The sequence below is a fragment of the Cervus canadensis genome, chromosome 33 (genome assembly GCF_019320065.1).
Source record: "Cervus canadensis isolate Bull #8, Minnesota chromosome 33, ASM1932006v1, whole genome shotgun sequence".
Classification (NCBI taxonomy): Eukaryota; Metazoa; Chordata; class Mammalia; order Artiodactyla; family Cervidae; genus Cervus; species Cervus canadensis.
Genome location: NC_057418.1, coordinates 30,370,875 through 30,392,368, shown reverse-complemented (window position 1 = coordinate 30,392,368; position 21,494 = coordinate 30,370,875). Strand labels below are relative to the sequence as shown.

General features: G+C 42.7%; 1 long non-coding RNA gene across 1 annotated transcript in view; it reads left to right on the top strand.

The window, feature by feature from the left end:
- Positions 1-19,974, top strand: part of LOC122434041 — a 59,870-nt gene extending 39,896 nt beyond the window's left edge. The window contains exons 4-5 of the long non-coding RNA XR_006267226.1: positions 4,877-4,940; positions 19,363-19,974. This is a non-coding gene — a long non-coding RNA (uncharacterized LOC122434041). The remainder of the gene's footprint in view (positions 1-4,876; positions 4,941-19,362) is intronic.
- The last annotated feature ends 1,520 nt before the right edge of the window (positions 19,975-21,494 follow it).

Sequence of the window (21,494 nt, the reverse complement as noted above, 5' to 3'; positions counted from 1 at the left end):
GGTCGCTGTGTTTGCAAGGGGCTCGGTGGGGGGCGCTTCCTGCAAAGTCAGATACATACGGCTGAGCAACTCAGCCACTGGAAGTCAGATGCTGGAGCAGAAACAACAGGGATGGAAACTCCAGTGAGAAAGGGGACTTTATTATAAACACAGGAGCACTGCTGGACTTGCCCAAAGGGCAGACCAAGAAGGTGCTCAGAGCACAGCGGAGTACAGACAGAATTGCAAAAGAACCTGCTGTTTGATTTTTAAAAATTGGAGTAGTTAGCAGGTACAAATCATAACTTTTCAGGACTTCTTTATGCTTAGTTCATAGTCGAGCCCTATTTTTCTTTTCAGTGACTTGTGCAGGGGTGGGCAGGGGGCTCAGTCTTCTCTGGTTTGGGGTCTCTCAAGGTGGCCCAAATTCTGAAAAGTCCCATGGAATTGAGGCTGCCCTGCCCTGCGCCTGGGGCGGGCCTCTGGGGGAGGGGTCTTCCCCCCCACGCCCCCGACGCCTGGGTCAGCGTGTCTGCAGGCCCGTCCTGGTGGGCCAGCTCCCTCAGCTTCTCGGGGCGGGAGGGGAGGAAGGTGCTCATCCCCTTTATACAGTGCGGTTGTACCTTAACAGCACGCCTCTCCCTCTCAGACACACAGTTCAGACAAACAACTCTTTTCCTGGTGGATCAGGCCCACCATTGGTTTCATAAACCTCAGCCAGAGAGAAGTCAAGATGTTCAAACAATAAGGAGGAAATACAACGTGGCAGATAATGCTATATTTAAAATGGATCACCAATAAGGACCTGTTGTGTAGCACATGGAACTCTGCTCAATGTTATGTGGCAGCCTGGATGGGAGGCAGGTTTGGGGGAGAATGGATATGTTAGGTAGTTAGAATAGGGAAAAAGAGTCCAAAATGGCGGTGGCTAAAAGACCTGGAAGGGAAAGCCTGCAAAAATAGAACAAAGGAAGGTCCGAGGACCGGAGTGAGAACCTCAGGTAAAACAAACAACGCTCCAGCCTAAGCCCAATTTACATAAGACAGGCCCAGGGACAGAGAAACAGAAAAAGAGGAGCCAAAGCCCTCTTCTCCCCTTTTGCTCCCTCCCTCTTCCCCGCGCGATGGGGCGATCTTCTCTTCGGGTCTTTGGATCGATGTGCCCTCACGCCTCAAAGATGGATTTTCCTGCTATTATCTAAATAAATAGAGCTGTAACACTGAGCTGTAACACTGATTTATTTAAGAGCTATAACACGGTCCGTTCGAGACCTGAGAGCTATAACATGGTCTGTCCTCCAAGAGCTGTGACCCGCCAAGGGGCTTTAATGTCCGTCACTCCAATTTTTGTTGTGACGAGACAAAGAACTGAGGAGCATACACTCGCGTGACAGATACACGTATATGTATGGCTGAGTCCCTTTGCCGTTTGCCTGAAACCATCACAACATGTCAATTGTCTATATCTCAATATAAAATAAAAAAGTTTAAAAAAAAAAGAGTGCAGGTTCCGGAGCTGGACTTCACGGCTTCCCATCCTGACTCCACTGCATTCTGATTATCCACTAACCACGTTATTAATCCCCCTGATTCAATGAACATGAACTTGGGTGAACTCCGGGAGATGGCGAGGGACAGGGAGGCCTGGCGTGCTGCCGTCCCTGGGCTCAAAAAGAGTCAGACACGATTCAGCAACTGAAGAGCAACAGCAAAAACCTGCACCCGTCTCCTCAGTTGTCAGATGGGCAGAGACTAGCCCCTACTCATAGGGCTTCTGTGAGCTTAAATGAGCCACTGAATACCATGCTTGCCTAAATACCAGCTGAAATTACAAGAAACCCTTCAGAGATCCTGTCACCTTCTGTATCAGAGAAGGCGGACAGTCCCTACAGAAGCACGTTCATGGTGAGAGCTGGGAAGCTGGCCAAGAGCATCTCCTCCTGAAGGCCAAGCATGGGTCACGGTCAGCAAAGGGAGTGGAGGGCAGGATGGTGCCGTGAAAGACTCGATGGTCAATACAGATGCAGGGGGCGCTTCGGCTCCTGGGACAGCTGCTTCGCCCTCGGACGGCGGACTTGATGTGGAGGTTATGAGAAGGTCACCATAGAAAGCGCTTTATGAGAGTGGCCTGAGTCATTCCCAGATAAGACTGTGATGGGGGTTTGGTCTTGTGGGAACTGGGTTAGGCCATCGACATCAAAATGGACTCGACTCTAGAGAATTCAAGGCATCCTTCTCCCCCATGTTGGCACCTCCAGTCTGTCTTGTTTGAGAAACTGAGTCATGGGAGGCAAAGTCTGGTGACTTTGACCCCTCGACGCAGACCTCCTTGCTTTGCCGGAAGGCTCCGGAGCTTGCAGACACAAAAGGAGAGCAAAGCCTCCTTGCTTTGGAAACAGTGACTCCAGACTGCTCAAGTTGGCCCAGGGCGGGGGAGATGGGAAATGTCAACTGAAAGTTCATCCTTATTCTCAGCATGTTCTCCTTAATTTTCAAGCCCACCCATCCACAGATAAGGAATTAGAGGCTCAGAGGGGTTAGTTTGCCAAAGTCACACAGTAAAAGGTTGAGTTGGGCAAGGCTGGCAGATGAGGTTAAGGCCTGCTCCCTGATTTCAAGTCACGTTTTTTTTTTTGGGGGGGGGTGTGTGCTGGAAGCTTCCTTCAGCCCCACCAGGAACTTTCTGAGCCCACACGCAGGGCAGTTCAGCCAGACTGGGACAGCTGAGGGCTCACCGTCTGGGGATGTGTCCAGGTGGGAACACAGGAGTTAATCACTCCTGCCTGTGAAGTTTAGGGTCAGGGTCTGTAATGGGCCACCAGACAGCCCTGACCCCAGGGCTCAGGCTTAGGATGAGGCCGCTGGGCTTTGCTGCATGGGCACTGTTGCCAGTTGGCTGTAATTCAAAGCCCCAAAGGCCACAAAGGGTCCCTGGTGGGAATGAATCCCAGTTGCCCATAGCGACAACTAGCTCATGGGCACACTCTTCATTGGCTTCTTTCCACTCCCTGGATGGCCTTTCCCCTCCCTTACTCTGGATCCTTCCTGGGATCCCCTCTCTGATGAACCAGTACGTCCCCAGAGACGGCTTCCCTGATGAACAGCTCACGGCATCTGTCTACCCGCAGGGCCGAGGGACCCAGACGTGGCTCAAACACCAGCCCAGCTGTGGCTGGGAAGGTGTTTCTTAGATGTTATTCATATCTATAACCAGCAGACCTTGAGTAAAGAAAACTATCCTCCAGAGTGTGGGTGAGCCTCATCTGACGAGTGGAAGGCCTTAAGAGCAAAGACGGGGTTCCAGAAAGAAGGGGCCTTTCTGCCTTAAGACTGAAACACAGACGCCCCCAGCTTCCAGCTAGCTGCCTGAGGGACTCGAACTCAAGATCAGGATGTCAGGACCAGCGTTCACCTAGACTTCCTGCCCGCCAGCTTGCCCTGCGTGCAGGTCTCAGCGCTGTCAACCCAGCATACACGCAAGCCAGTCCCTGAAAATGAGCCTCCTGTCTACACACTCACACACATACACACTCACACATATACACCACACACTTACACACTCACACTCACACATGTACACATTCACACACACACACATACTCTCATACACACTCAAACATACACTCACACACATGCATATGTGCACACACACTTACACACATACTCACACACATACACACTTACACACACACTCATATGCACATGTGTACACACACATATACACTCACACATACACACTCAAACATACACACACTCACACACACACACTCACATGAACATGCACACATACACACACTCACACAAATACACACACTCACACACATACACATATACACTCCCTCAAATATACTTACACACACATTCACATGCATGTCCACATACACACACTCTCACACATGTTCACACACACTCATAGTCTCACACACACGCTCACACATACACACACGCATGCAAACTCATGCACACTCACATACACACACTCACACACTCTCTCACACACTCTCACACACACTTATAAACACACAGACTCGTCCTGTGAACTGTCACCTTCTCTGTGCTATGGCAGCGCTCATGGACCTCTGTTTCCTTTCTGATGAACTTCATGTGTTACTTTAATTACAATATTTAGTTTCGATATTCCTCTCTCCTGTTGTGTGTTTGCTGCACCAAGCTGAGCCCCTCTCTGCCCCTCACACAGGCCCTTAGCTGTCGAATGGAGAAAGGGGGGCTGGAGTCCTGATCCCAAAGTGGCTGCTGCCCCGTGTCTGATTCCGAATCCCCGCTGACAGTCTGAAAGGCTTCAGGCAGCTTCTCCACGGCCAACACTCCTGCTTTTATCCGTTTACTCTCTCATATGTGACATCCCAGCTTTACGATGTCGTCCCTGGTTAGCAAAGCACACACTCACTGGTTTATTTAACACTGATCTATGTATCTGGCTGGGTCAGCTCTTAGTCGCTGCACACAGGATCTTCAGTCTTTGCTGGGGCACATGGGATCTTTAGTTGCAGCATTTGGGTCCAGTTCTCTGACCAGAGATCAAACCTGCCCCCCCTGCATTGGGAGCGAGGAGCCTTAGCCCATGGACCAGCATTGGCACACATTGCTGATGAAAATCCAAGCTGAATAATTAGGTTGTTGCATTATCCATCAGCCCAGCTGGGAGCTGCTGGTAGGACAGCTGTCTGATCCACAGGTGGGCACAAAGGCTATGGAACACAATTGGGATTTTGTATAGTGTTGGCTTAGACTGTTTGTGAAAGGCTAGAGACAGGCATGGTTCCCTACTCTCTTCATCTGACACATCTTTTTTTTTTGTTTTTGATGTGGACTCTTTTTAAAAGTCTTTTTTGAATTTGTTACAACATTGCTTCTGTTTTATGTTTTTGGTTTTCAGCCATGAAGCACGGCCGTCTCAGCTCCCCAACCAGGGATTGAACCAGTGCCCCCCGCATTGGAAGGTAAAGTCTTAACCACTGGACTACCAGGGAAGTCCCCCAGATAGATCTTGTTGCGCAGTTGCTCAGTTTTGTCTGACTCTTTGCAACCCCATGGACTGCAGAATACTAGGCTTCCCTATCTTTCACTATCTCCTGGAGTTTGCTCAAATTCATGTCCATTGAGTCAGTGATGCTATCTAACCATCTCATCCTCTCCTGCCCCCTTCTCCTTTTGCCTTCAATCTTTCCCAGCATTGGTCTTTTCCAATGAGTCGGCTCTTTGCATTAGGTGGCCAAAGTATTGAGCTTCAGCTTCAACATCAGTCCTTCCAATGAATATTCAGGATTGATTTCCTTTAGGATTGACTGGTTTGGTCTCCTTGCTGTCTACAGGGACTCTCAGGAGTCTTCTCCTGTACCACAATTCAAAAGCATCAGTTCTTTGATGCTCAGTCTTGTTTATGGTCCAACTCTCACATCCATACACAGCTATTGGAAAACCCATACGTTTGACTCTATGGATCTTTGTTGGCAGAGTGATGTCTCTGCCTTTTAATACACTGTCTAGATTTGTCATAGCTTTCCTTCTAAGGAGCAAGTGTCTTTAATTTCATGGCTGCGGTCACCATCTGCAATGATTTTGGAATCTAAGAAAATAAAATCTGTCACTGTTTCCACTTTTCCCTCTTCTGTTTACCATGAAATGATGGGACTGGATGCCATGATCTTAGTTTTTTGAATGCTGAGTTTTAAGCCAGCTTTTTCACTCTCCTTTCACCCTCATCAAAAGACTGTTTAGTTCCTCTTTGCTTTCTGCCATTAGAGTGGTATCATCTGCATACTTGAGGTTGTTGATATTTTTCCCAGCAATCTTGATTGCTGCTTGTGATTCATCCAGCCTGGCATTTTGCAAGACATACTCTGCACAGAAGTTAAATAAGTAGGGTGATAATATACAGCCTTGACATACTCTTTTCCCAAATTTGAACCAGTCTGTTGTTCCATGTCCAGTTCTAACTGTTGCTTCTTGACCCTCATACCGGTTTCTCAGGAGGCAGGTAAGGCAGTCTGGTACTCTCATCTCTTTAAGAATTTTCCAGTTTGTCATGATGCACACAGTCAAAGGCTTTAGCATTGTCAATGAAGCAGAAGTAGATGTTTTTCTGGAATTCCCTTGCTTTCTCTATGATCCAATGAATGTTGGCAATTTGATCTCTGATTCCTCTGCCTTTTCTAAATCCAGCTTGTACATCTGGAAGTTCTGGGTTCATATACTGCTGAAGTCTAGTTTGAGGGATTTTGAGCATTACCTCACCAGCCTGTAAAATGAGTGCACTTGTGTGGCAGTTTGAACATTCTTAGGCATTGCCCTTCTTTGGGATTGGACACATCTTAATGAGGCAACAAAATGAGGCAAACAGACTCCATTCGCTGCTTGATGTGTGAGAGGAGATTTCTAGTCCCAACTTGACTGTGTCAGGATTTTTTACCTCAGGATCCAGAAGGCACTGTTTGAAAGCCTCTAGGGATGTTAATATCTCCACCTGCTCTTCAACTGCTACTCCTTAAGGAAAAAAACAACGGACTTTTCATTCCAGTAGAGAAAGTTTGTGAGATTTTTTTTCCTACTGAATTTGTCTTGGATCCTGAAACCAAAGCTATAGCATACTTTACTTGTATAGTCCTTTCATAAACACTTCTGAGGTTTTTGGACAGAGTGGATTTCTCTTGACAGATGGAAAACTGTGTTGCAGAAGAGAAAACCAAAGTACAAAACGAATTTGACTGAAAACTGACTTACGTCCAATTCCTAGGCTGCCCTAACATTGGAAACTTTCCTCTCTTCTCCAAAGATATTAATTAATCATGATCATTCTTGAATATTTACTCTAGGCCAGGTCCTGTTCTAGGTAGCTTACAAGATTGCTAATTTACATGCACTACTAAAACTTAAAACACATTAGAAAAACAAGATGAAAAAATATATATGAGAAAAATATAAACAAAGCAAACAAAAGATGTGGTATCTGCAGTTATATCCAACACAAAAACTTTAAGAAAAAACAATCATTATGACAAAAAGTTCACTACATAGAAAGGTTAAGTTCACTTAAAATATATAATTCTTAACTTCTGAATTTGGTAAAATAACATAACCTCAAAATATGATTGACTGCCCATATCAATCAATCAAGAAAAATAAACAGATTCATGATCCTGGTGTGAGAATTTAACATATTTCTCTCAATTACTGGCATGTCAAGCAAACCAAAATAACGTAAAAATATAGAAAAAATTGAAAAATATGATCAACTTGATAGATTTACTGGACATTTATAGAATCAGAAGGGACCTTCCCAGATGGTACTGGCGGTAAAGAGCTTGTCTACCAATGCAGGAGACATGAGAGATGTGGGTTTTATCCCTGGGTCTGTAAGATCCCCTGGAGGAGGGCATGGCAACCCACTCCAGTATTCTTGCCTGGAGAATCCCATGGACAGAGGAGCCTGGTGGGCTATGGTGCATAGGGTAGCACAGAGTTGAACACAACTGAAGTGACTTAGCATGCATGCATGCATAGAACCAGAAATTAGGGAATACACATTCATCTCTACACTCTACACAAGGAACGTTCACAAAAATTAGAGAGACCTCATACTAAGCCATAAACCAATTTCTATAAATTGAAAGAACTGGAATCACGCACAACATATTCTTTGATTACTATGTAATTGTTGTTTAGTTGCTAAGTCATGTCTGACTCTTTTGTGACCCCATGGACTGTATCCTGCCAGGTTCCTCTGTCCGTGGGATTTCCCCAGCAAGAATATTGGAGTGGTTGTCATTTCCTTCTCCAGGGGATCTTCCCCAGGGATTGAACCCATGTCTCCTGCTTAGCTGACACATTCTTTACCTCTGAGACACCAGGCAAGCCTCAGTTAAGCTGAAATAAATAACAAAAATTAAATGTGAAAACCTGCAATTTTTAAGTTTAATGAGTATGCTTCTGAAAAATGTGTAAAAGAAGAAGCAACATTTAATTCAATGGAAATTAAAAATACAATTGAATGACAGTATATGTATATATATAAATTCATGAGATATTGCCAAAGCAATAGTTTGAGATATACATATGTCTTAAAAGTTTGTCTTAGGAAAGAAGAAAGGCAAAAACTTGAGAAGCTGAGTATCCAACACAAGAAGTTATCAAAGTGACTCCAGAAAAAAATTTAAAAATTAAAAAAGGAATGAGCAAAAATAAGTGAAGTAGGAAGCAAAGATATAATCAACAATGCCAAAAGGAATTTTTAAATAGATTAATAAAATAGACAAAGCATTGCTGAGATGAATCAGGAAAAATATAGAGAAGTCATAAACAAAAAATTAAGAGTGAAAGAATGCCATAAATAATATAGAAGACAGATATTAAGAAAGAATACTATGGTATATATATATATATTTAAACCATATGTATATGTGCAAGCGAAGTCGCTTCAGTCATGTGTGACCCATGACTCTGTGTGACCCTATGGACCGTAGCCCACCAGGCTCCTCTGTCCATGGCATTCTCCAGGCAAGAATACTGGAGTAGATTTTCAAGTCCTCCTACAGGGGATCTTCCTGACCCAGGGATTGAACCCATGTCTTTTATGTATCCTGCATTGGTAGGCAGGTTCTTTATCACTATTTGCCATCTGGGAAGCCCTTAAATCATATATTTAACAATAAATATATATACAATATATATAACAATATACTATAAACATGAAAATTTAAAAAAATGAAATGAATAAATTCCAGGAAAATATCACTTATCAAAACATACTCAAGAAGAAATAGAAAGCTTTGATAATTCCATTATTCTTAAAGCATTTATGGAAAGTTATATCACCTTTTCTCAGAGACTCAGATGGTTTTATAGGTGAGTTTTAAAACAAACTTTTAAATTATTGGGTTGGCCAAAAAATTCTTTGTATTTTTCCATAAGATGTTATGGAAATACTATTCATTCAATCTCACACAAACCGTTTCAAAGAATACACAAAAGAGGAAGCAATGTAGTATAGCATAAGAGATATGTAGTATAAGAGGTCATTATGACTTTGATGACAAAACCAAACAAGGACTGTATAAAGGAAAGTTGTCAGACAACCTCACTCATGAACATGGATGCAAAAATCCTAAATAAAATATTAGGAAATCAAAGATAGGATTGTAACAAAGCAGAGAATGCACCAAGATAAAGATGAATTTGTCTCAGTAATGTAAGAGTTGTTTATAAAAAATCTGTAGATGTAACATATTATCTCCTGCTTTTCAATAGATGATGAAGTATTTCATAAAGGTAAAAAATATATAGTAATCTAAGAATGGAAAGAGACTTCCTTAATGATTAATCAATGGTGTGTATCAAAATCAGAGCCCACATTATTCTCAATGGTGAAATGCTAGAAGCATTAATTTCAAACTGGATATCATTTAGGAACAAGACCAGGATACCACAATCACCATCTTTTTGACAGTAGAAATAATAGCTAGCACAGTAAGAGAATAACATTACAAGTCAAGCAGGTAAGAAAAGAAAAAGACAAAACTATCATTGCTTATTAGGTGATACAGTTCAATCTACATTAAAAAGCCTCAAAGTATCTATAGAAAACTCATTAAGAGTGTTTCTACAAGATAACTGGATTTAAGGTTGGTATACAAAGTCAACTGCATTTATAAAACACCAGTAACTCAAACTCTTCCAGAGAATTGCAGAGGAAGGTAAACTTCCAAACTCATTCTATGAGGCCACCATCACCCTAATACCAAAACCAAAGATGCCACAAAAAAGGAAAACTATGCCAATATCACTGATGAACATAGATGTAAAAATCCTCAACAAAATTCCAGCAAACAGAATCCAACAACGTATTAAAAAGATCATACATCATGACCAAGTGGGCTTTATCCCAAGGATGCAAGGATCCTTTGATATTCACAAATCAATTAATGTGATATACCATATTAACAAATTGAAAGATAAAAACCATAAGATTATCTCAATAGCTGCAGAGAAAGCCTTTGACAAAATTCAGCACCCATTTATGATAAAAACTCTCCAGAAAGCAGGCATAGAAGGAACATACCTCAACATGATAAAAGCCATCTAGGTTAAACCCACAGCAAACATTATCCTCAATGGTGAAAAATTGAAAACATTTCCTCTAAAGTCAGGAGCAAGACAAGGGTTCCCATTCTCACCACTACTATTCAACATAGTAGTGGTGACTTCAACATTGTAAGTCTTAGACACAGCAATCAGAGAAGAAAAAGAAATAAAAGGAATGCAGATTGGAAAAGAAGAAGTAAAACTCACTGTTTGCAGGTAACATGAGCCTCTACATAGAAAACCCTAAAGACTCCACCAGAAAATTACTAGAGCTAATCAATGAATATAGTAGAGTTGCAGGATATAAAATTAATACATAAATCCATTGCATTCCTATATACCAACAAAGGTCCGTCTGGTCAAGGCTATGGTTTTTCCAGTGGTCATGTATGGATGTGAGAGTTGAACTGTGAAGAAAGCTGAGCACCGAAAAATTGATGCTTTTGAACTGTGGTGTGGGAGAAGACTCTTGAGAGTCCCTTGGACTGCAAGGAGATCCAACCAGCCCATCCTGAAGGAGATCAGTCCTGGGTGTTCATTGGAAGGACTGATGCTGAAGCTGAAACTCCAATACTTTGGCCACCTCATGTGAAGAGTTGACTCATTGGAAAAGACCCTGATGCTGGGAGGGATTGGGGGCAGGAGGAGAAGGGGATGACAGAGGATGAGATGGCTGGATGGCATCACCAACTTGATGGGCATGAGTTTGAGTAAACTCCGGGAGTTTGAGATGGACAGGGAGGCCTGGCGTGCTGTGATTCATGGGGTTGCAAAGAGTTGGACACGACTGAGCGGCTGACCTGAGCTGAACAATGAGAAAACAGAGAAATTAAGGAAAAAATCCCATTCATCATTGCAACGAAAATAATAAAATACTTAGGAATAAATTTACCTAAAGAAAAAAAGACCTATATATAGAAAACTATAAAACACTAATGAAAGAAATCAAAGATGACACAAATAGATGGAGAAATATACCATGTTCATGAATCAGAAGAATCAATGTAGTGAAAATGAGTATACTACCCAAAGCAATCTATAAATTCAATGCAATCCCTATCAAGCTACCAATGGTATTTTTCATAGAACTAGAACAATTTCAAAATTTAGAATAATTCCAAAATTTTCATGGAGACACAGAAAACCTCGACTAGCCAAAGCAATCTTGAGAAAGAAGAATGGAACTGGAGGAATCAACCTGCCTGACTTCAGGCTATACTGCAAAGCTACAGTCATCAAGACAGTACAGTACTGGCACAAAAACAGAAATACAGATCAATGGAACAAAATAGAAAACCCAGAGATGAATCCATGCACCTATGGACCCCTTACCTTTGACAAAGGAGGCAAGAATATACAATGGAGAACAGACAATCTCTTTAACAAGTGGTGCTGGAAAAACTGGTCAACCACCTGTAAAAGAATGAAACTAGACCACTTTCTAACATCATACACAAAAATAAATTCAAAATGTATAAAGATCTAAATGTAAGACCAGAAACTATAAAACTCCTAGAGGAAAACATAGGCAGAACAATCCCTGACATAAATCACAGCAAGATTCTCTATGACCCACCTCCCAGAGTAATAGAAATAAAAGTAAAAATAAACAAATAGGACATAATTAAACTTAAAAGCTTTTGCACAACGAAGGAAGCTATAAGCGAGGTGAAAATGCAGCCTTTGGAATTCAAGAAAGTAATAGCAAATGAAACAACTGACAAAGAATTAATCTCCAAAATATATAAGCAGCTCATGCAGCTCAATACCAGAAAAAGTAAGCGACCCAATCAAAAAAATGGACCAAAGAACTAAACAGACATTTCTCCAAAGAAGACATATACATGGCTAATAAACACATGAAAAGATGCTCAACATCACTCATTATCAGAGAAATGCAAATCAAAACCACAACGAGGTACCATCTCAGGCCAGTCAGAATGGCTGTCATCAAAAAGTCTACAAACAATAAATGCTGGAGAGGGTGTGGAGAAAAGGGAACCCTCTTACACTGTTGGTGGGAATGCAAACTAGTACAGCCACTATGGAGAACAGTGTGGAGATTCCTTAAAAAACTGGAAATAGAACTGCCATACGACCTACCAATCTCGCTGCTGGGCATACACACTGAGGAAACCAGAATGGAAAGAGACACGTGTACCCCAATGTTCATCGCAGCACTGTTTACAACAGCTAGGACATGGAAGCAACCTAGATATCCATCGGCAGATGAATGGCTAAGAAAGTTGTGGTACTTATACACAATGGAATATTACTCAGCTATGAAAAAAGAATGCATTTGAGTCAGTTCTAATGAGGTGGATGAAACTGGAGCCTATTATATAGAGTGAAGTAAGTCAGAAAGAAAAACACCATTACAGTAGATTTGCACATATATATGGAATTTAGAAAATGGTAATGATGGCCCTACATGCAAGTCAGCAAAAGAGACACAGATATAAAGAATAGACTTTTGGACCTCTGTAGGAGAAGGTGAGGGTGGGATGATTTGAGAGAATAGAATTGAAACATGTATATTACCATGTGTGAAATAGATGACCAGTCCAAGTGTGATGCATGAAACAGGGCACTCAAAGCCAGTGCACTGGGACAACCCTGAGGGATGGATGGGGAGGGAGGTGGGAGGGGGGTTTGGGATGGGGAGACACATGTACACCCGTGGCTGATTCATGTCAGTGTATGGGAAAAACCACGATATTGTAAAGTAATTAGCCTCCAATTAAAATATATAAATTTTGGAAAAGGTTGATATAAAAAGTTGACTGCATTTATAAAACACCAGCAACAATTTATAAAATATAGCAATAGCTACTATTTGCTGTAACACACCTGTTTTCAAAATTAGGCACTAGAAATCTAACAAAAGTTATGCCAGAGCTGTGTGAAGAAACATTTTAATTCTGTTAAAAGATATCAAAGTTCTAAATAAATGGAGAGAGAGAACATGGTTTTGTGTGTGTGTGTGTGTGTGTGTGTGTATGTGTTGACTTACCATCTAGTAAATCAATTGTCTCAAATGTGTAACAGTTCTTCAAGGAACACAGCAGTTTCTATACAATTTAAATGGAAAACAAAGGCTCTAGTGTAATAGGATCAGCACACTAACAAAGAGGAAAAACAAGGTAAAGGAAATGGTCTGAAGAGGTATCTATGTTTAAAGTGAGGGTAGATAGGTGGATTGTGAGGAGGGCATGGGGCAACCCACTCCAATATTCTTGCCTGGGAAATCCCATGGATGGAGGAGCCTGGTGGGCTACAGTCCATGGGGTCACAAAGAGTCGGACACAACTGAGTGACCGAGCACATGTGCAGGTGAATTCTCCTCTGCAGAGGACGAAGTGACCTCGGCGCCATGACTGTGGACCATGAGCCTGGGCATCTGACATGAGCCACGTGATCACCTATAGCTTGCCGTCTGAGCAGCACACCTTCCTGCACTACTTCAGCAAGGGCGTCGCCAACGTGCTGTGTTGAAGTCTGGAGTGCATCTTTCGCTTTGCACCGCCCTTCCTAGTGTTTTATCTTATCTACACACGGGGAACGCAGGAGTCTGAGAAATCCAAGAGGAAGAATCCAGCTGCCTATGAAAATGACAAATGAGCAACCCATTTGGATAATGATTCCTGGTCTCTGAAAGAACCTTCTCTGGGAGAGGAGTGTACATTGCAGTGTCTTAAAGACACAATAAATTTATTATGGGCTGCAAAAAATAAAAGTAAAAAAATTAAGTAAGGCTAACTGAAATAGTATGGTATTGGCTCAGTGAGAGACACGGTGACCCATGTAACAGAACAGAGAACCAAAAACAGTCCCACGCCTTTTGTGAATTTGAAATATGATACAGGTGGCAGTGCAGATTACTAGAAAAGGATTAACTGTTCTGTAAGTGCTGTTGGGACCATTTGCTACCTAGATGGGAAAAAATGAAATTGGACCCAGACATCGTGCCATACACAAAAATCAACTCCAGATGGATGTAAAGCCTTTCATATGAAAGGCAAAAGTCTCAAACCTTAAGAAAAAAATACTGGAGAGTATCTTTAAGACTTTGGAGGCAGAGAAGTTTACACTAAGCATTAACTATAAAAGAAAAATTGATATACTCAACTGCACTGAAAGGAAGGATTTCTGTGAGTAAGAATAAAATGAAATAGATAGTAAAAATAAAATGAAACATGCTCCTGTCTAGAATGTGTTTTTTTAAAACATTTAAGCAACAAGTGATGGTTACTCTTTGTACATTAAAAATTCCTTCATGTTGTCAGTGTAGTGAAAGTCATGTCCAACTCTTTCGACCCCATGGACTATAGAGCCCATGGAATTCTCCAGGCCAGAATACTGGAGTGGGTAGCCTTTCCCTTCTCCAGGGGGATCTTCCCAACCCAGGGATCAAATCCAGGTCTCCCGCATTGCAGACAGATTCTTTACCAGCTGAGCCACAAGGGTAGCCCAAGAATACTGGAGTCAGTAGCCTATCCCTTCTCCAGCAGATCTTCCTGACCCAGGAATCGAACTAGGGTCTCCTGCATTGCAGGCGGATTCTTTACCAGCTGAGCTATTAGGGAAGCCCAAGGAAAAGAGAAATAACGAAATAAAAAAATCAACTGGATATTTTATAGAAGAGGAAGTATGAATGGCAAATAAGCATCCAGAAGAGGAAGTATGAATGGCAAGTAAGCATACAAAATATAGTCAATATCTTTTTAAATCAGGGAAATGTAAACCAAGAACATACAATATATACCTTGGCTGAACTGTATTAACAAAAATCAATACAGCTGAAAACACTAAGTACTGGAGAAGATCTAAATGCTGTAGAGGTGAGAATGGAAGCTGGTACAGTCACTTTGGAGAAAAATGCGGCGTTATCTTCTAAAGCTGAGAAAGTGCTTAACACGCTCTCCAAGTCAGAAATTCCAATTCCACTCCCAGGAGTGGGTACATGCACCATAGAGAACATCTGCATATGGGGGTTGGAAGACAGATACAATTGCATCCTTAATAGTGGTATTAGGGCAAAAACCCTGGAAACAGCCCGAATGTTCATTGTTCAGTTCAGTTCAGTCGCTGACTCGTGTCTGACTCTTTGAGACCCCATGGACTGCAGCATGCCAGGCCTCCCTGTCCATCAGCAACTTCCGGAGTTTACCCAAACTCATGTCCATTGAGTTGGTGATGCCATCCAACCATCTCATCCTCTGTCATCTCCTTCTTCTCCCACCTTCAATCTTTCCCAGCATCAGGGTCTTTTCAAATGAGTCAGCTCTTCACATCATGTGGCCAAACTATTGGAGTTTCAGCTTCAACATCAGTCCTACCAATGAACACCCAGGACTGATCTCCTTTTTTTAAAAAAATCTTTTATTTATTTATTTTCATTTATTTTTATTAGTTGGAGACTAATTACTTTACAATATTGTAGTGGTTTTTGCCAGACATTGACATGAATCAGCCATGGATTTACATGCGTTCCCCATCCTGAACCCCCCTCCCACCTCCCTCTCCATCCCATCCCTCTGGGTCATCCCACTGTATCAGCCTTGAGCACTTGTCTTATGCATCCAACCTGGACTGGCGATCTGTTTCATTTAGGATGGACTGGTTGAATCTCCTTGCAGTCCAAGGGACTCTCAAGAGTCTTCTCCAATACCACAGTTCAAAAACATCAATTCTTTGGCACTCAGCTTTCTTTACAGTCCAAATCTCGCATCCATACATGACTACTGGAAAAACCATAGCCTTGAGTAGATGGGTCTTTGTTGGCAAAGTAATGTCTCTGCTTTTTAATGTGCTGTCTAGGTTGGTTGTAACTTTCCTTCCAGGGAGTAAGCATCTTTTAATTTTATTAACGTTCATTGTTAGGACTGGATACATGTATTGGACACCCATACAATGGAATATTAAATAACAAGGAAGATGAATTAATTTAGCAACATATAACAAACGGGATGAATCTTGGAAAAAATTCTGAGTGCAATAAGCAAGTGAAAGAAGGTTGTATATTCACTATGGTACCTTTTTGGGGGGGGGCAGATCTGCTTCTTATTTTATTTTCCATTTATTTTTAAGATTGGGGTATAATTGCTTTACAATGCTGCATTGGTTTCTGCTGTACAATAATGTGAATCAGCTACGCTAAGATACATCCTCTCCCTCTTGAACCCCCTCCCAACCCCATCCCACCCCTCTAGGTCATCACAGAGAACCGAGCTGAATTCCCAGTGCTCTACAGCAGCTTCCTGCTAGCTAGCTATTTTCATGGTACCATTTTTATAAGGCTCAAAAACAAGCCACATACTGTTGAAAGATACATGTGTAAACTATTTTTAAAAGGTGCAATGATAAACACAAGTTTTAGGATTTTCCTTATCACAGGTCAATCAGGAGGAAACAACTAGGTCAGTTCAAAGGTATTGGCTCTGGTTGTTCAGTGCTGGTTCTCAGCTATGTCTTTTATAATTATGTTTGATGACCAACATATGGTATGAAGTCACTCAGTCATGTCCGACTCTTTGCGACCCCATGGACTAGTCTACCAGGCTCCTCTCATGGGATTTTCCAGGCAAGAATACTGGAGTGGGTTGCCATTTCCTTCTCCAGAGGATCTTCCCCACCCAGGGATCAAACCCAGGTCTCCCGCATTTTAGGCAGACACTTTACCGTCTGAGCCACCAGGGCTATATTATTCCATTAATGAAGTATTTTGTTAAATATTTTAGGCACAAAAGCAAATCATCTGGTGACTTGTTGGCCTTATTACAAGTCTCAGACTTCATTTTTCCCACTCTTCTTTATCTTCGTTTCCCCATTCTCATTTCCTCTGGGACTTCTGAGCATCTGAATAGTCACCAGCCAGATCAGGAGCCAAGTCATCGTGACTTAGTGAACCCTTCTGCCTGAAAAATAATATCTCCTCCCCTTTAGTCAGCACCCCTTCTCCTGCCCAGCTTCCTACAAACCCAAGACCCAAGCCTCCAGCTGACTGTTTGGAGAAACGTTTCTGAGATCTCATTAGGAGAGGCTTACATTCTGCCCATGATTTCTCCTCTTTCCTCCTCCTCAGAAGGCCAACAGTCACGAGGTTCATGATTGAGGCTGTCCTCGGAGACCTATTATAGGAATGTGGGCTTCTCGGGGCTTGACTGAACCCAAAGCTCTGGCCCAACAGGTGTGTGGGCGGCTTTATGAACTCACTGACTTTCTGTCTGCCTCCATTTTTTCTTTCCTTACATTAGTAGTGAGTCTATTAACAAACGGTGGGGCCCTTGACATTCAGACTTCATAAAACCTGCTGGAAATGTAAAGCAGAAATGTCCACAGAAGGGGGTGGGCCCATCCCCCCGCCTCACCTCAAGATTAGGTCAGCTTGGCACCTGCCTTGGAGAGAGCTGGAGCTATGATTCATCACCATCACTTGCAAAACTAGGATGGCAATCTTTCCCAGCTGCTGGCCAGGGCAGAAATCAACACGTCTGTGCACCCGTTCCAGACAAAGTGAGTGGGACTCAGAGCTCCTTCAAAGGCTGCTGTGGTTCATGTGCACAAGGCCAAGTTTCATTTGTGAATAACTCAGCAACTGGCCCATGTGGAAACTCATGACTTAGTTCATGGGACCAACTGATTACAGACATGACTGAATTAAAAGCAGCCTCTGTGTCCAATGAGCCATTGAGAAAACTTAAACTGGGAACGCTGAGTTCAGTGCATTGAGAGGGTAGTTTGGGGTCAGTGATACAGATGAAGCGGGGGGGGGGGGGCAGAAGAGGGGCCCACAGCAAAATCTAGGGGAACAGAGCAAGCAGCTCTGGGCATGGCAGCCAGAAGACCTCACAGGGTCTTCCTCTCTCAACATCTCATGCCAGGGTCTGGGTCCATCTTGGCGCCCCTCGTGGGCTTAGGGGATCAGGTGACATGGTTGGATGCACGGGCCATGGTCAGCCCGGCACACCTCTCTGGGTTCCCAGCAGAAGCTGACTTTGGAAAAGACACTTAATCCTTCCGGGTTTCCTTTCATCCATCTGTTAATGAGCTTAATAATAGTGTCAGTCTTGTAGGAGGGTGGTGAGGATTAATTGATATTCTTCATGAAAAAGGGCTCATTCCAAGTCTGGCACATGTTGGGGTTATATATTGATCAGCTGATGCTTGTGGATGCTGGGCCACAAATCAGCGCCACAATGTCTCTGAGATCCAGTTCTGGTTCTGTCTCAGGTCACTTCTGTGTTTCTGGGTACCAACTTCTCTCACAAAGTCTGGGGCTGGGGGACCAGGGGGTTCTCACAGAAGCACCTGGATCTGGGGAGGTGGAGACTGAGACTCAGGCCAGCTGTGAGCCTGTTATTTCAGCTGACAGATGATTGTAAGGAGCAGCTTATGAGATTATCCTATTTTACAGTGGTTGCTCTGAAAGTCTGTCACTGTGCCCTAAAAATGTAAGTTCAGCCATGGGATGGGGAAAAAACAAAAAACACCTACAGAAAACTAGTTTTTACAAAGACACAAAAGAATCCAACGTAATTTGGTGAAACACTGATTTTAAAAAATGCCTTCACAGTGACAGGGCATGTTTTTAGAGCACTGTATCTGTGCACGTCCCCTGAGAGGCTGTGGAACGCTCTGACACCTCCAGAGGTTGAGCTGGGGTAAACCAACCCACCTTACCTGAGGCTTTCACCCTGTCCAGTGCCCCGCCAGCTGTGCTGGCTGCTAATCCTGAATTCTGCACCTCTCCCTGTATTTCTTCTCTTGGACACTTAACAGTTTTGTCGTAATCAGGATTTCAAGGTGCAGTTGGCCGCATAGACTCTCAATAATTTCCCTGTGAATCCCATAAGCAGTGTGAGAGCAGGGCACGTGGGCCTCCAGGCTGCTTTTCATTTGGTTTTGGGCTCCTGAGTGTTCAGCTCCTGTCTTTGTAATGACTCAGTCCTGTCAGTTCCAAACTTGTGTTCTTTATTCAAAGTTAAACTCTCTTGATCTGGGCGGGAGACGGGCACGAAGGGCCGCCCTCTGTCGTAAGCTGTGAGCTACCTTTGGGTGCCCGGCAGCCTCTTGTCCACGCAGAGAAGCTGTGCAGTGGGGAGGTGAGATGCTGGGTGAATGTGGGAGGAGGGTGATGTCCTCGGGCCCACGACTCCTGAGTCTGCCTCCCTCACTGGTCCTGGGTATTTGGGGGAGGAGGGTTGGAGCCCTACGACATCACAGGAAATGGTGCCTCCTTGCAGTGTTTTCTCACTCATGTTCTCTCAACGTGTTTTCAAAAAGTTGATTTTGAACAGGGTGTCCTGCTGTGATGAGTGAGAGTTTTTCAAGCAGAAGCTTCTCCTTTGGTGGCAGAGAGATACCCTGGTCACACGCCCACAGAGCTGCAACTCTAATTCAGCTCCCTGAGGATGGATGTTGGAAGTAGGTAAAAAGGCAATCAGACCAAAGAAGGCCACATAAATCAGTTTATGGACCACATAACTCAGTTTCAAAGTGCTTGTCTGGAGTTCCAGTGTCAAGAGGCCAACACACTCAAGTAGTTCTGTCTCCACTGCTCTGAACTCGCAATGCACCAGACTAACCATGAGAAGCAGACAAGATCTCAGCTTCAGGCTTTGCCTAATAGCCTAAAAGTAACAGAAACTTTTGATACAAAGAGAAAAAACAGAGGCTGGAGGGTGGGTGGGGAAGACACACAACACACACACACACACACACACACACACACTTGAAAACAGGTGTTTGTATTATCAGGTTTTTACTTATTTATTCATTCATTCATAATAAACAATTTTGAATATGTGTGGTATACTATATCTTCGTTAGGTAGAGGGAATATAGGCATGAATGTGATATGCTGTCATCTCAAAGACTGAATAAACTATTGAAGGAGAAAAGCATTTGTTACATGATACACTATAAATAATAAATAGTATGATGCACTGTAAGAATCCACTAAAAACCGAACAGGCAAAATGTGGTGGAAACATAGATGAAGAGGTTATAAGTAAGCCTGCAAAACCAGAGATATTGCCACAGAAGCAAGAATTAGGTCTTAAAGGACAAGAGAAATTCACTTAAAGAAGAAAGTAGGAATAATATCCAGACAGGTTCTGATTACTACAAATGGTTAGTTTAGTCTATATTGGATAATCAAGGCTAGATCATACTTGTGTCTGTGAGGGTTAAGTTGTTGAAAACAGAACCCTCTAGTTATTTTACACGGGCTTCCCTGGTGCCCCAGACGTTAAAGAATCCGCTTGCAACGTCAAAGACCTGGGTTTGATCCCTGGGTTGGGAAGAGCTCCTGAAGAAGAGAATGGCTACTCACTCCAGTCTTCTTGCCTGGAGAATCCCACGGCCAGAGGAGCTTGGAGGGGTACAGTTTACCTTCAAAGAACTTAGTACAGGTCTTTAACTGACTTAGAGAACCAGCGGCAGTGCTGAGGAAAGAGACTTCGTGCTGAGTTTTCAGGAAATGTGTCCCAAAGGCACACAGCAACATTGACCCACCAAGAGACTGCTGACTTCTCAACGATTCAGAAGCCCCTGGCTCCAGAAGCACAACCCCACAGTAAAGGGACCCTGTGATGGAGAGGCAGCCACCGTCAGGAAAGCTGATGTGTCTGCTGCCTCTAGGACTTTCTGTGACCCACAGTAGTATGCCCTATTCCTTGTCAGTTGACTCCCAAGGTTTACTAGACACTGATACCTCCACTAACACTGATATAAAAAGGCTCTAAGCACATCTTTGATTGTGCCTCTTGGAAGCACAGCGTCTGCCTCACTCTGCCATCCAAAATTCACTCAAGACCGTCTGATGGTTCTCATCCTTGGTCACATACAGAACCCTAAATGCAAGAGCCTGAGAAACATGGGTAATAGTTGTCCAGATTCTGGGTCACAGAAACGTGTTCTGAAGTAGGGTGGAATGGAGAAATAATAGTTAAAATAGAAACACATGCTTATACACATACAGATAGCTTATGTGTATATTTGTGTGTCTTCCTTTTCAATGGATCCTTTTGTTTTTGCGAAATGTCCCTCTTTATCTTCTGTACACTCCTTGATTTAAAATCTACTTTAATATTAATAGAGTCATGCTAGTTTCTGAGTGCTTATATACTGTTTGTTTGCTTTATCTTTCCATCCTCTTCTTAATACTTTCAACCTGTTTGTGCCTTATATTTTAAGTATATCTCTTACAGACAGAAGATAGTTGGGTTTTGCTTTATAATCTCTACCTTTTAATTAAAATGCCCAGTCCATTTTACTCAATGTAATTATTGATATGGTTGGTTTTAAGTCATGTATTTTACTTTACATATATGTTATAAACCTCATCTTACGATGCTAGTATTTTTACTTAAATAGTTATTTATCTGTTACAGAAATTAAGAGAAGAAAAGATG